Raw genomic sequence first — 17,402 nt, forward strand, 5'->3', positions numbered from 1 at the left:
GATAGAGGGGATGTATGGATCATATTTTTATATTTAACAAAAGTTAAGGAGGTATATTTTGCCATTATGGATCTAGAGAAAGCTCATGATAGAGTTGATAGGGATGCAATGTGAAATGTGATGAAGTTATATGAAATTGCTGGAAAGTTGTTGCAGGCAGTGAAGAGTTTATACATAGGCAGTAAAGTGTGTTACGATAGGGAAGTGAGTGGGAGAGTGGTTTCCAGTGAAACTGGGGCTGAGACAGTGATGTGTGATGTTACCATGCTTGTTCAATTTGTTTGTTGATATAACTGTAGAAGAGGTGAATACATGAGTGCTTGGTCAAGTATTGAAACTGATAAATGAGAGCGAATATAAGTGGGAGGATAATCAGCTGTCTGCGGATGATACTGTTTTGGTAGCAGACTCGGAGGAGAAACTGTGTCGACTAGTGACTGAATTTGGAAGAGTGCTTGAGAGAAGGAAGTTGTGAGTGAATATGGGTAAGAGTAAGGTTAAGAGGTGCCCAGGAAGGGAGGCTGGTGCTAGATTCAATGTCATGTTGACTGGAGAAGTACTTGAGGAAGTAGAGTAGTTTAATTACTTGAGTTCTGTTATTACTGCAAATGGTAGAGTGTAAGCAAATGTACATTAAAGAGTGAATGAAGGATGTAAAGTGTTGGGGTCAGTGAAGGGAGTGGTAAGGAATAGAGGGTTAAGGATGAATGTAGAGACAGTTCTGTACGAGAAAGTGATTGTACCAATTGTGAAGTATGGATTGGTGATGCGAATGAAAGTGACAGAAACAGAAATTGAATGTGTTCAAGATAAACTGTCTAAGGAGTACGGCTAGTGCGTCTCGATTTGACAGGGTTCAGAGCAATGTAGTAAGAGCAAGAACGGGTGCGAGGAATGAATTGGCAGCTAGAGTAGATGTGAATGTGTTAAGTTTGTTTGGCCATGTAAAAGGAAGGAAAATAGTCATTTGCTGAAGATGATGACGAATGCAAGAGTCGATAGAAATGCAAGAGGAAGGCCAAGGTTTGGGTGGATGGATGGAGTGTGATTGTTAGGCAGTCCCAGTAAGCCCTGCTGCTACATCCGGGAGTTAGTATATGAAGCTTTATTTGTGGAAGAAGGCGGTGGAGGGTGGGCTATGACGCCCTAGCAGTACCGACCAACTCGGTACTGTCAGACAAGAAGGAACAAGGGAAAAAATCCCCCTTGTTTCTCTTTGGATGTCGGCTACCTCCCAAAATTGGGGAAAATGCCATGGTAATAGATAGATTTCTTAATTGTAAGATTGGTATTATGAGTAAATATTCATCAAGATTTCATTATATTAGTGCAAAATATATTATCAACAATATATCTTAGGTTGTTGATTGATCACTTCAGTGCTCAGTGTAAATTTAGTAACAATAAGAGTACAATAGAAAATAAGGGCGAAGTGATATGTAATTGGTGTTGTTAAAGAACTAGCTTTATGAATTCACATGTAACTAAACTCTAGAGTAGTTACTAAAAGAAATAGAAAATAAAACCTGCGAGAAATATGAAAATATCAGCTCTCTTGCTCACTCCTTGAGGCATTCATTGGTGATAAAGAATTCAGACATTCTGTGGAAATTATGATAATTTGGATGATAAAATGATTCTAAAGTTTGATTTGTACAAATTTTTGTGGCGTTGCGATTCATTCGTTTTATATATTCATCTGAATTCATATTGTACTTACACCATTTAAAATATATCATATTTGATTCGTGCTCTGTTTTATTCATTCGTTTCATTGAATCATCTGAATTTATATTGTATTACATACCATATAGAATATATAGTATTTTGTTGATGGTCAAACGTTTTATCATTTATGCTTTCGTACCCATAATTTGAAATGGCCTTGTATTCACCAACATATTTAAGGGGCAGTGATGAAATGAAATTTCCTGGACTGGGGACGACTGCGAGTTCTAATGTGGAGTTTATCAAATTTATTGTTTTTACACACACTAACATTAGCAGTACTTATCATTACCTAGATTTTTGAAAAATGAATATGATTATGATATAATTATTGATGTTCTAATTAGCGTTGGTGCTCTTGTTATTAGTTTTGAGATTTATGTTTGATTGAGGAGTATCTGATTCCAATGGTTTAAAAAGTGACTCGAAACTCGGTGGAGTTGATTTATCCACCATGATTTCTGACTTGTAAAGCATAATTACATCATGATTATAATAAACCTAATTTGCTGGAAAGCCTTGTCCAAACATCTGTCTTCATGTAGGGCCATTTAGCGGTGATTGTTTCCGTCTTGTTGTCATTAATGGCGTTTACCAATTTATTACTAAATTGAATGATTTTCACTATTCCATAATCAACTTCTGTTGCTTGGTTTTGCCTATGTATTAGACAAGGAATAGATGTCGTTTTTTTAAAACTGTATATGATGAAAAATGCTTCTTACCTTTAGCGACTCATACGTTTTTAACAGGTTGTCTTTTTGTGAAAGAGAGGGTAGCCATGTGATGTCATCTCCCGCAGGAATTGGTACTGCGCATCACCTTCGGGATGCAACGTTAATATTTCATTCTGTACGATTATTTCCGTTGGGTTGATCACCTAATCAATAATATCATTATTATCGTTTTTTCCATAGTTGATAGGTACAAGTAGTATACCTTGAGATGCATGAAATCTTTTTGGTCTCGAAGAGATGCTGACAATTTCCTTGATCAAGTGTTGACAATCCCTTTTTGTTATTTATGCAGCTCCTCGTCAAGGAAATTAAATAAGAATATGCCTAGCAGTTTGGTTGTAGACTATCCAGGAAAACTTTATATATATGACAGCGTAATGTGATAGGCTTACAACATTCTGAATGTATTAAACAGTGTTTTCACGTGAAATTCAAAGATTTTGTTTACATATAGTTTATGTGAATCCGGGAAAAGTGTTTGGAAGAGCGGCAAAGTGGTAAACTTTGTCTTTCAATTATTTATACTGATAAATTGGGAAAGTATCCCGCAGTGACAGTCTATCTTACAGGATGATACATCGTTTTGTGCGTATAATTGACTCGTACCTCATTTTGCATTGTTATAAAGATTCTCTCTGAATACTTGCACTTCACAGTCCTGAATATTCACTTATATTATATATTAAGCTATTAAATTACAAAACGTTTTGCAATGATCTCATGTGGTAAGAGTATTTTTGCACCCAAGTTGATCCTGATATCACCGTAGGAAGTAAACATTCCTGGATGTAAGATTGTTGGGGTTTACGGTTGTGGTAGCCTATTGGTAACGTCTCTGCCTAGCAGTCTGTTGGACGGGAGTTAAAGAAACGCTCAAGCTCGATAGTTTCTATTAGTGTTTGGAACCTCACCATCATTCTGAGGTAGGGTTGGGGATTTGAAGGAGTCTATACATATACCTGAGTCATCAACAGCCATTGCCTGGCCCTCCCTTGTCTTAACTTTATGGAAAGGGGCCTTGGGAGTTAACCATACGTAAATATGGTCAGTACCTAAGGCATCGTCCTGTTCCTCGCTTTGCCACTCATGAATTACCTTTAAACCTTCATGGATGCTGATATCAAACGCCTTTGAATGGTAATTTGGTGTGATAGTTTCGGTTATGGAATTGAACTGCATGAATGCATTAAGAGTGATTGTAAAGGGCGTGACTTAGTATTCCTAACATCACTTTTTTTCATCAGTATTTGTATTTCTAAAAATTTTATGTTTTTAGTATAAGCCTAATATAATGTACTAATGAAGTCTTTCATTTTCATTTGATTATTTAAAAGTTAAGTGTTACAGATTGCCGGATAAGTAATATTATGCTTGATTTTTTCCCATAAGTCTTACTGCTAGTAGTGGCGATTATCTTTTCTACTTCCTTGTGTATGGCCTTTCAAAAGTCTTATCCCTCCAGGTAAAACTTACTTAATTAAGGCCTTCCAGTGTTGGACTTTTTTTATGTTAGCGTCCGTAAAATCGTTGATATCTGTATCATTGTGTTTTACTTAAAAAATGTAGCATTTTTATTTTTAGATGCTTGCCATTCTGCTTATTCGGATTCTGAGAATCGAATTTAGGGGCAGATATTTTTTATTATATCATCAGATATTCGTTGGTAAGATTTTTATATTTAAACCAATTCTTTATTTGACTGCTTTCTTACTTAAAGTTTGTTTACTTTGTAATAGATTTACAGTATCCAGCCGCAAATTCTGCAAGGCGTAAAATACTTCAGTTTCCCAGCATACATTTTAGAAGGACCAAGGGTCAGCATCCTTGTATTTTTAGATTATTCTTTAAACGATGATATGCGTCAATTTTCCCCCTTTTCAGAAGATTATTTACTGCCACGAATAACAGAAAAAGAATTATTATCATCAATACTAACTTATTTTGAGATCAGTATCAACAGACTTGAAGAGAATCTTCGGACCATTACGTAATTAGTTTTCGTGTAACAAATAAGCAACCATTTAAATGACACTTGGATACGTAGAACATTTCGTGTAATGGTAATTTAACACGAATCCATAGTCTGTTCGCACGTTGCGAGTGAATAAATGAATATAAATGTAAAAGCCGAGGCCCGTCATGTGGACCTAGGGCTATTTAATACATCAGAAGGAAAACAGAAAACATAGGGGCAACAAGGGAGTTTCTGTTGTAAAAATTGTAATTCATGTTGAAGTTCACACATATTCATTAGAGTAGCCTGTGGAATGCTTGAGAGGAAAGTAAAAAATAAAAAAATAAATAACTGATGGTTAATTAGCTCACGAAGTTAGTTAAGGTTCAGGAGTATACTATACATTCGAATGACTCTTGGTAATTCATGAAATTTATAAAAAAAAAAAAAAAAATCTTTATTTTGTCTTCTGCAATGAAGCTCTCGAAAGTTATCATCACTGACGCACACGAGATGATGAGAGGGATCGAGAGAGAAAAAACTGGATTATCTTTCTCTTCCCGTCTTGACTTTGTGAGAAATTGTATGAAGACAATTTATGTAACCATATTTAGTTCGCTTATCTAAATGATTACGTTTTATACGAATGTTTTTATGACAGAGGGGAACGATTACACACACAAATAAAAAAGAACATACACACTGGGAAAATGGCTACCTGTCATGAGCTATCACGGGTATTATCAATCATATTTCCGGCCATTACATGAGCTTATTCAGCGTCCGTACTGCTGGACCATTGCTATTAGGACGGTTTAGGGAAATGTAAGGGGGACTTGTAATCGCCAACGGTGGTGAAAAGAGAAAGAGACATTTTGGGTGAATAAAAGGATAAAATTTGGAGTTGAATTTGCATTAAATTGTGATCATGTCGATTAGGATTGATTTCCATTTGGTTTTTTACCAGATCTTTCAAGAGTGCATTGTGGTTATTAATGATTGATAGTCCACAATTTATGAAAAAGAAATGTGTACTTGGAGTACTTATATATGATGAATATTACTCTTTTTCAGGTAAGAACCTGAGCCTGTTAGAACAAAGCTTTTAAGGTAAGTTTTTTTCCTTTTCCTCAAATGTTTATACCTGTTTAATTAGGCTTTTCTTGAAGCTTACGACAACTTCATATGTCACGGCACCCTATTTACCAGGCAATGTTACCGATGTGTGGTAGTAAGCCGTGCAACCTGAATATAGCTGCATTACTACTGTAAATGCTAACACAGTGTGCAGACTTGCCTGGGTACCCTGGTAGAGAGGAAATGTCCCCTAATTAACAAGTAACCATCCCTCTTTAAGGTCAATGGCAATCAAAATATCTCCCCTGTGTATTGTAAATCATGTGTAGTGTAAATCATGAAATGGCGAGTGGTGTGGAGTTTAAAACCCTTACATTGTATTGTATTTGCAATTTTAAATGTGGGTGGATGTGATACAGATGAGGGGAAACTTGTGAAAGCAGATTTATTCAATGAATGAGAGCTGGATGTTTTGGCACCTCCTAAGACGAAAGCACAATCTGGGAAGGAATTTCTGTTCCCTTTCTGCACGAGGCTGCTTTCCCTATTTGAGCCCCTTGGCTTGTAGCATCCTTCTTTTCCAACTAGGATTGTAGCTAGGCCAGTAATAATAATATGTTCTTGACCGATTGAGTTTTTAACAAGCCTTATATTTTCATATATAATCATTTATCTTTAATTATTTGTAATGTCTTTGCGTCGTTGTAAAGCTGCTGCATAATTTCTAGCTTCGTTTTATTAAGTTTGATGTGAATTAATGGGATTGTGTATACATGTCAAACGTATAGAATTGTGATGGTAGTAATATAAATCAGTAAGTAAATCATTAATGGCCAATAAAATAATGTTTTTTTTTTTCTGTGTATGGCTATTGCATAATTAGTTATGCGATTTTAAGTGTAAGGTTTTATTGTCTGTTTCCCCTTAGGAGTATTTAACTCTGTGGAATGTTTACTTGTAAACCCATAACATTTAGTGACGTGCAGAATTTTAATGAAAAAATAAAAGTATAACTTTTTTTTTTGTATATATTTTAATAGTACAGAACTTTTTCAGCTATCGAGGGCTAATGTCCCCTTTGTCTGACGATGGGGACAGTTGTCCTTGGAAGCAAAATAATTCTTTATTGCAATAATGTTTCTAAAAAATCTACATAAGGAAGGTATAGCCTACGTTTGCCATAGATAATAGTACTGTATTGATATTGTTCGATTTGACTAATTTATCCAAGGGTTTGATGACCGATGTAACATTATTTGCTGAATGTGACATTAAATCCTATTATCTTGTGAGACACATCTTTTAGGTAAACCTGCTTCATGTATGTATGTAACTTAAATATATTAATATATTATATAATTATATATATATATATGTATATATATATATGTATATATATATGTGTGTGTGTGTGTGTGTGTAAATATATGTATTATGCATGTTTATGTTATATACATTATATATATATATATATATATATATATATATATATATATATATATATATATATATATATATATGTGTGTATATATATATATGTATGTATATATATATATATATATATACATTTTATATATATATATATATATATATATATATATATATATATATATATATATATATATACACGATTCTATATAATTTGTGTGTAAGTACATTGCTGTGATAGGAAAATACCTTTTTTTTTTCACAAAATAAAGTGTTAACCTTTCATGAATTATGCGGTAATAACATATGTGCTACAAAGTAAACAAAAGATCCATGTGTAGCCAACACATTCATATAACACTTGTAGAGAGAGAGAGAGAGAGAGAGAGAGAGAGAGAGAGAGAGAGAGAGAGAGAGAGAGAGAGAGAGAGAGAGAGAGAATTGATCAATTATTCCCTTGCCTCTGTCATTTTCAGATATTGTATAATTGATTTCTTTTGCCTTGTTATGCCGTCTGACTCCTACTCTTGTTTTTAATGTCACAAGTTGTAATATTCCGTAGCAATTTTGTGATATAAGTTGAAATATTGTCCGGTTTCTGTATTTTATCATGACTTATGATTACAGATTACTATTTTTATTCAAATTACGATTAGGCGCCTTTGTGCGATGTATGGATATCGATTTTAGTTGCTCAAAATATCAGTTGGCTAAAAGAATGCTTTTTATTTTTCAATCAGGTGACCACATAAAAAGTAAATAAATGTGGGTTTTGGTAAATATTTTGATAAATAGTTGTTCGCATTTTGTCTTCATTTGTAAATTTGTCCGATGTCTTGATAATGTGATATTTTTTTATAAGTAAACACTTCAGTTTTTCCAAAATGTTATTTTTATTGCTATTTACATGATAATAATGGTAAATTAATTATGATAATAATTACATCATTTTTATTATTTATTTATAAAGCGAAGTATATTAAGAAGGTTACAAAATCATCATGTATTTTTTTATTATTAAGCTTGTTTGGAATCCCAATGGAAATATATACTATACATGCTAAATGTACATATATTCCAAACAATACAAAGAACAGTTAATTGATATGATAGATTTAATAGATATGTTTTAAAATGACTGGTTAAGAACTTCATCAAAGCTAATGTTGTTATTTTGAGTTAATTATCAGATAGACATTGAAAGGAAACAAAATCTCATTCACCAGCTACATTAGAAAAGCGAAGATTCACGGTCGAGTAAAATGCCTCCTAATGTCTGCAGTTCTTCTTTCTTTTAGTATAAAAAGACATAAATAAATGTTAAAAACCTTTTAAATAATATGTTAATGATTTATACCATTCTTTTAGGTTCTCAAACCGGAAATATTTGGTAATCCATATTTGTGTTTTCCCGGAGGATCGTTTCTCGAAACACTCGCAACATTTTTTTTTTATTAGTTCGTGTGTGCTGTGTGTGTCGAATGAAAAAGAAGACAGAAGAGGAGAAATAATTGGGAAAAGGGACGAAGGAATGAGAAACTTGTGTGTGTGTGTGTGTGAGAGAGAGAGAGAGAGAGAGAGAGAGAGAGAGAGAGAGAGAGAGAGAGAGAGAGAGAGAGAGAGAGAGAGAGAGCACCGGCCCGACCGGGCGGGATGTCAAAGAAAGATGGATCTATGGCCCTCGAATAATGCTCCTTCCAGTGTTCCTAGAATATAGTATCCTGTGAACGGACGACGGTATAGAAGTGCGGGAAGAGAAGGAGAAGGAAGAAAAAGGGCAAGAAAAGTGGTTGTAGTAGACGAGGAAAAAGAGATGGGAAGAGATCTATACAAAACTAAATTGTATATATCAAGGAAGTGGAAATAAACATATTTTTTTTTTTATAGAAAATTATGAACTAATTGGAATTAGAAGACGAAAAGAAATTATGAAAGACGGAGAAGATAAGATCTGACGAAGCAAGCGTAAGGACAGTAATAAAAAGAAAGAAAAGTAGAATAAATAATAGGAAATTTTGGTCACTGAAATTATGGAAGTAACAGATGATACCTCTTAAACGACACACAAAAGCATATGTAAAGATAATGCATCTGCAAAGCGAAATTCACTGCATAATTTGTTTGAAATTTTGGAGAGAGAGAGAGAGAGAGAGAGAGAGAGAGAGAGAGAGAGAGAGAGAGCCGCTAAGGGGCTTTGAGGGTGTGTTGTTCGTGGGGTGGGGGTTGGTGAACACGATAGTAAAGTCCCTGGCTCACAAGATGCAGAGATAAGTGCAGATGATGTTTAGGAGAATGCAAAGATGGTGAGGGATGGAAGATAATAACACGAGAAGCTTGAGATGGGTGACGTTAAGAAGAGTGAGCAGGAAGGCGGCTTTGGGTGATGGAGTGTCTTTTGTGGGCAATGGAATACGTGAGGAGAGGAAGGGAAATGGACTCATCAAAATAAGATAAACAAGGAGCAAAGCGAAATCTGGAGGCGTCTAGGTAGGGTAAAAGCAAATGGCTCTTGTCTCACACTTTATTCCTCTTTGATACACAATTTTTTTTTTCTCTCTCTCTCTCTCTCTCTCTCTCTCTCTCTCTCTCTCTCTCCTATATATATATATATATGTGTGTATATATATATATATATATATATATATATAATTGCATTTTTTCTCTTCCAGGAACTATTTACTTACCTACCTCACAAAAGCAGTATGAAGGATCCATTTGATTCCGTAATGGTATTGATACCTCTTGTTTAATTTCAATTTTTCCAGTATAGTCAGAAAGTTTGGTAGTAATCACAATTATTGTAGCCAAGGCTAAGTCGTGGCTCAATGACTGCTGTCACGAGGTAATTTTTCCTTTTGAAGTTAGTAAAAGGGATCTTTTCTTAAATCGATTGGTTTCTTTTATGTTAATGAAATCTTACTTTATTTTATTTGCAAATTAAATCACTTACATGTAACGAACGAGCTTAATTGCTTGCTCTTTACGTTGGCAGTGTACACGTGATATGCTGCTTCTCTTTTACTTTTGTTTGATATTTGAATGTTCTTGTTTAAAGGAAAATTGTTGCCTTGCCTTTTCCTGTATATATGTTTTCGTTTGTTAAAATTCAGACTCCATAAATTCAGCGTTTATGGGCATATTTCATTTTATCGGAAAGCTACAGTTCGTATGCTTTGTAAAGTCGCAGCTGTTGAATGATATGAGTATCGTTTTGATATATTGTATATAAATCGTTATTTACAAACATTATTTGGTTATAATTTCCCAGAAGGGAAAAGTTAGTATTTATTGAAAAACACATGTCTGTGGTCAAAGTGTTTTAGATTAAAATGTATTGTAGATGAACCATGGCGAATCACGAAGGGAAATTGATAAACTGCAGGAATATTTTTTAAAATTCTTTATTGAAAAGCTCATTGTTCCAGAGGATAATTTACACTGATATGGCTGGAGAGGAAATCATATAGTATTAATAGCAATGATAGAAACACAAATTTACACTTTCTATATACAAAACAACACCCCATCCTGATGACGTTTACAGCTCGTAAATGATTTTGTAAACGCCACCTTTACTTAACAATGCTCTATTATTTACAAGGTACGACGAGGGAGGGAGGAAGGGTTTTCGTCGCCGGAGTAGGAGCGAACAATAGGGATGATAATGATGATCAGAATGAAGGTCACATGTACTAGAGAGAGAGAGAGAGAGAGAGAGAGAGAGAGAGGAGAGAGAGAGAGAGAGAGAGAGAGATACGACTGGCTTAGTGCCAGTCTTATCAAGTTGTGGTGCCGAAACTTTTGAGTAAGAGCTGCAGTGGATGATGATTCTACACGATGACTGGGGGACTGTTTGTTTATTTTTCTTTTTTTCCTTTTTTTTGTTTTTCATTTTAATCACAACCTGATAAAGTATGCGAACTCCTCATTGCCTCAAGTTTGGCACCACTTTTATTTAAAGCACATTAGGTTTATTTTTATTGTTTTCTTAGAAATAATTATTACAGGATCCCATATATATATTACGAAGAAATACTTTTTACAAAATATATACACAGGTTGACACACAGGAACAACATTGCAAAAATAAAAGTTCGATATAAATTATTATCAGTAGCATCATGGTTATCAGTATTACTTTTAAAAGAAATCTCTCCTATAAAGACAAAAAAAGTCCTCATTTTCACTCACATGTGGTAATGTGTTTTTATCTGATTCTTTTATAAGTTTTTTGTACAAATATACTTTCATATTTTTTTTTTTTTTTTTTTTACTTTTTACAGATATGAACTTTTTATTCAATCATATAAATGGAAAAACGACATTGGTTTAATGGAATGTAATATATGAAAGGTGATAGGGACCAAATCATAGAACTGAAATATATATGTATATATGCCAGTATACATATTAATATGCACTATATATGTATGAATATGTATTTGTTTATAGTATATCACCTTCATTTTACGTATCTCCTCAGGATACCTAAAAAGGTTTGATATATATTAAAAGAGATTTTGGAACCACAAAAGAGAGTAGATCACTAAAATATTCGAATATCTGTTCTCGAAGTGCTGTAAGAATGAAAGTTAAATATACTATATATGTATATATATATATATATATGTGTATATATATATATATATATATGTGTGTATATATATATATATATATATATGTATATATATACATACATATATATATATACATTTATATATACACGTATATATAAATATGTATATATATATGTGTATATATAATATATATATATATATATATATATAGTGTGTGTGTGTGCGCGTGCGCGTGAGTTTATTTCATGTAGTATGCCTGGTCCTCTTGTATGAAAATTGCGATTCTAAGACACCAGTGTAGGTCAAAGTGATGATTAAGACGTCAGAATTGTTACTTAATAAGGCATTCCCTATATATGTACAGTTCACCGATATAAATCCTCTTACAGATCACGGGGGTGGTGGCTGGAGGGGGGAGGGGAGGGGTAGTGGAGGGTTATAGGAATAATTAAGTGAAATCAATGGGGGAATTCCTTCACGGTCGCCCTATAATATGTTTTATTGATATCGTTATCGGGATCATGTCTTCACTATGGTTTCAAGTAATGTCTGCAATGCTTCATTATCTTATGCGGGAGCAGTTTGGATGTGAGTTTCTTTATCTAAATCCGGATATGTTCTTAGTGGATGGTTTATTTCACATTCATCAAATTCATTTTACAACTATTCCTTGTGATTAAATATTACGTTAAATCTGAGTTGTTTTTTTTTTCGAAGGTCTAAGCTATCTTAGTTTGTAGTTTTATAAATTGGCTAGGAAATTATTATTCTCTTAAGTATGTAATTGTTGTCACCTGACAGCCACGTTTAATTATTTTACCTCATATTGTTTCATTTAAATGAAATATGATTTTCCGATGTCAGAGTAAATGCAACATTTCGGAATTTTCTATTGTAAAAAAATATTTATCTGTACTTCTGTCTGAAGTTTCTCAGTAGCACGAGAGTATCTTATGAAATAATTTTGTTTATAAGAGTTGTCAGCTTTGAAAACTTTATTCGTGTCCTTTTTAATTTTTTTTTTTTTTCATTAAGCCATTATTGATTAGGGAAGTTTTATTTCATTAAATGTAGATAGAGGCCCCGAGTATACTCTGCTTGTAAATACCCTTCCTGCTGTAATGGTGTTCTCATTCATCTGCATTTGCAATATGTTGATACATAGTAATATAGTTTGAGGAATTTACATTATTGTATATGGCATTTTTTCTAACATAGACAGGTGTGTAGGTTTTTTCAAGGAATAGTTAACCGATATGTTTTGTAGTTTAGATTTGGATGGACATACTATAAATGCTGTTGTGTTTAGATATTAATGGGTTTTTTAAATTTTTAGACATGGTTTTATGTATTTACCTAGCTATTCTTGTTACTACGCTGAATCACTAATAGGAGAGATGAAATGATGATAATTCAGCGGGTAGTAAGTAAGAGGCATCACAACTGTCTTCATTAGATAGAGGAAGTTAAAATGCTATTTCATCTCGCGGGATCCTTTGAGGCAAGAACACCAAATTTCTTTTCTCTTCTCACAGAGATCCGCTTGAAGTTGCCAAGAGATGAACTGGGACCACGTGTGTGTAAAGAGAGAGAGAGAGAGAGAGAGAGTAGAGAGAGGAGAGAGAGAGAGAGAGAGAGAGAGAGAGAGAGAGAGAGAGAGAGGCATAAACTAATTCGTCAGGAAAGAGGAAAGATGTGAATTTATTTACACCTCTGGGATAGAGATATTCAAGAAAGGCTTGTCAAGAATATACCCATTGTTAATTCTGAAAACGTTCGATATAAGAAGTGTTATGGTCTCTTAAACTATATATATCGTATAACAATGTAAAACCAATAAAGATGAGATATAAATTGAAAATGTGTCGTTGGCATCGGATTCAGGGAGGGAGAGTGTACTTTGCTGACTCGCTGAAAATGTCTAGGGACCAATCTCGTTCTCAAAGGTCTCCTCCTTCCCTAAAGGGGGAGGGGGAGGGGGGAGATGAGGGAGGTGGCGTTGTGCTCCTTTCCCTTCGAATATTCTTTGACTTATCGCTTATTTCATATTTTTGTTTTTCTTGAGATTAAAGAATGTGGTTAGTTTTTTAGTGTTCTTTGTGGGAGTGCTCTAATTGTTACTTGATTTGTTTACTTCGTATGTGAAGAATTGTGGTATGGGTTTTCCTGACTGAGTTATATAGTTTTTTTTTTTCTTTTTTTTTTTTTTAGTTGTTGTGCTATTCACAGGTACGCTTACAAATTCATAAGCAAATATATGCTTATGAAAAGCATCTGTTTTGTAAACATTTTTAGCATATAGAATTTTATATCTTATTCCATTCTTGTTGAATTTCTTTTATTCTAGTGTAGAAATTGGCTGCTGCAATGTTACAGTTCATCTGATCAGTCGTTGCATGTTCTTATTGGCTTTATAAGACGTTTGTTTTCAAGGGGATTTTTCCTTCATTTTACCGAGTTTCTAAATTCGTGTGCTGTGAAATAAATAATCTACTAAAGGGAACTGTTTTGGCATCGTGTATTGAAGGTATGTCAAAATCATCATTAGTAGCTGAAGTTCACAAAAAACAAAGAGTGCTTGGTTTCATATTTAGAATATATTTCAGAGTTTGTTGGGTACATCTTTTTGTTTTAGATAGTACAGTAAAACGATAGTTATAAACCAAATTGGTCTAACAGCAGAGTACAAATATTCCCATTGACCAAGTTGAACTAGAGACTACAGTAAAAAAAAAAATGAAACTCGTCTTGACACTAAAGTAAACAAAAGGGCCAACTGTGTCGTGCTGTAATTGGAATAGACAAATCAGACTTGTTGCAACTTGAAGGAATTACATTTTTCAGTGAAATAGTGGAAGAGGAAAAAGGGACATTTAAACCTGTAGGAGTGTAGGGGATGGTGGGTATAGGGGAGGAGGTGGAGAGGCGTTTTCCTGTAAGGGCAGAGTGAAAAGGTTACTGCAGGATTATGAAAAATAGTGACGATTCCCTGAGCTAAAAAGAGTAATTATGACCAACACCTTTTGATGTCACAATGACGTCACAAAGCATGTATATATATATTTATTTATTCATTTTAAAAAAGAGGAAAGGAAGTGTAAACCTGGCGTCCCTTTCATGTGCATCCTTTGGGTCTTGGAGGTTCCGAACAAAAGATTGACTTGATCGACGATTCTAGATAAGAGAATAGTTATTTGTTTTTTTATCTTTTAATAGTTCCTGCATTGTTCATTGTACTGGTAATGTCCTATGGTATGCAGTGAAGACGAAATGATCATAGATACCATAACCATGTCCCAAGGACAGCTTATCATTCACCTTCTTATGCGTCATGGCTTTGCGTACTGTTACAGCTACTTGAGATATATTTCAATTTAGCAGGATGTGGCAGATGCTACAAATTCTTACGTAGTCTTCATACATGCAGAATGTCACTTTGCTTTTCAATGACTATGTTAAACAGAAGCCTAGAAGTGTTACTATTTAGGCTTGAGTAGTAACATTTTGGAAATATTTTAACATACTGACTACTTGATTTTACTTGAAACGATCTTACTGAGCTTTTAACCAGAATTGTAGAATACAGGTCGCATTAACCCATTGAAAAAGGATGTTCTCATAATCATGTAGACCACCAGTAGCAACGCACAGGAATGAAAATTCACAAATAAAAACATCACAATTCGTTTGTAATCGAAACACCTTTTTTTCTTTTGATGCCTCGGCTAAGTATACCTATGTGTACACCTAAGTAATCTCGGGATATTGGGTGAGTTCAGTGTCTTTCCAAAAAAGAAGAAAAAAAAAACTATACTTCTCTCTGCAAGAGTTAGTTTTTAGAACACTTCAAAGTTTGTCAATATTGGTTCCTTTTTCTTGATCTTCCAAGACCAAGAAGAGACATCCAATGACGCTACAGATTGATATGATTGTTACCAGAGGAACTCTGCGAAGTTGCTTAGTTGGTGTTACTCTGGGTGGATGGATGAATTACCTATTGCAACTGAAGTGGTCGTAAGGTAATACAAACTTCGCCATTGACACCCAGCGACACCAGTCACATCCAGAGTTGTTCTCAGTGAAGGGAAAGGGACCTTGCAAAGGAAGATTCTGGAGGAGCGGGCTAAGAGGGAAAGGAAGGCGTTAAAGCTTATGAGGCCATCTCGACCAAGGCGTTTGTTGCGTTATTTCCCTACGACGGGCTTTGTGTAGTCGCTGGTAGTGCTTGAGTTTTAGGTTTGTTAACACTTGTGGGGACCTGGAGGGGCTGGGAAGCACTCCGTACTGCCACTCACTGACGATGGAGATTCTGGTTTGGTCGAGACGTTGCTCCCGCTGCCCGCTCCCTCCATTGCTACTGGTGCCTCCTCCTCCACCTCTCCACCCACCACCGTTACCATCCACTGCTGCTGCAGAGTTCCCTCCTCCCGTAGTGCCACTGGCATTAGCTGTGGAGTCAGAATCGTTGCTGTTCCTCACTCGGTGTGGATACCGTCGGAGGCTCAGGAGGATCAATACCCTCCTTCATGCGTTCTTCTTCTGCTTCATACGTCGATTTTGGAACCATATTTTCACCTGTGTTTCATTCAGCTGAAGGGCCGACGCGATTTCGATCCTTCTGGCTCGAGTCAGGTACTTGTTGAAGTGGAACTCCTTCTCTAATCGGTCAGCTGTTTTGTTGTGAAGTTGGTCCGACCTGTGCACCACCAAATCCTCCGTAGTCTGTTTTCGGCGCTGAAATAAATGAATTATTATAAGTTAATTGTTATATTTTTGTAGACTGATTGCATTAAACTGGTAATACAGATTAAATAATTTTTTTCTTATATATTATTCTACCCAATACAGTTGATATTAGCATGATAATCTTGAATGATGAAAACTGAAATTCTCTCTCTCTCCTCTCTCTCACTCCTCTCTCTCTCTCCCTCTCTCCTCTCTCTCTCTCTCCTCCTCGCTTCGGTGGGATCAAAGAGGGACTATATTCCCACAAGTACAAACGAACCTTTAAGACAAAAAAATAAAAATAAAGGTATCACAACCGCCGGACTCCGTGCAAGCCATTGGAGGTCATTAGATTAGATACTTAAACAAGATCCTTGAGGAATAGGAGAAATTATACTGATGATCATGGTCTCTTGTCCATCATCTATCAGTTCCCTCAGACCGTCCGAGACCGCCTAACAATGCCTGTGTTTAATCTTCGAGTGCGTTTCGCGCTCGGACCCGGCCTGTGTAACCGATATGTGTTTGGCTCCTTTGTCTCTCTCGTTTGTTTAAACTCATTCGCTGTTTGTTTGGCGTCACGGTATGACCCTCAATGCGAAGGCAGCACCACCAGCAGCCGCGTTTTCTTAGAGAGAGAGAGAGAGAGAGAGAGAGGAGAGAGAGAGAGAGAGAGAGAAGAGAGGAGAGAGAGGAGAGAGAGAGGTTATTATAGGGAAATTAGGGCTTTTGCTGTTTTTTTTTTATTTTGATTCATAAACTTGATCAATATTAAAGTCTGTATTAGCTGATATCCCATAGCTCCTTATTAGTAATTACACTTATATAGAATTATTAGTTATGAATGAAACTGAAATTTACAATGTCTTCTAACTTTCCTTTAAATACTAAAGTTGAGATTCTTTAATTCTTGAACGGGATAAATGTTTGGCTAAAGCGACTGACGTTCTTACCTAAATATACTTGAAAGCTGTGGTACTTTTGTCCTTGTAAGATTCACGTAGACTTTTCTTATCATCTTTGACAGATCTTATTCCTAAAGCCTCTTTTCTTTCATATATAAATGTTGTTCACGTGATTTAAGCTTTATAAAAGGAATTATTTCCTGGCGATAACATTCTAATCTCTCCCCTACCCGGTTTGCTTGTTATTTTGCCCTTCAAACGAAATGTATTT

At 35.0% G+C, this 17,402-nt stretch overlaps 1 long non-coding RNA gene and 1 pseudogene across 1 annotated transcript in view; one reads left to right on the plus strand and one right to left on the minus strand.

Moving 5' to 3' along the window:
* The window catches only part of LOC137614703 (uncharacterized), a 342,498-nt gene that overhangs the window by 172,849 nt on the left and 152,247 nt on the right, over positions 1-17,402 (plus strand). The gene's annotated exons all lie outside the window — the stretch shown is intronic.
* The window catches only part of LOC137614702 (homeobox protein Hox-A1-like), an 83,027-nt pseudogene continuing 81,318 nt past the window's right edge, over positions 15,694-17,402 (minus strand).

Source organism: Palaemon carinicauda, chromosome 21, assembly GCF_036898095.1.
Source record: "Palaemon carinicauda isolate YSFRI2023 chromosome 21, ASM3689809v2, whole genome shotgun sequence".
Lineage (NCBI taxonomy): Eukaryota > Metazoa > Arthropoda > Malacostraca > Decapoda > Palaemonidae > Palaemon > Palaemon carinicauda.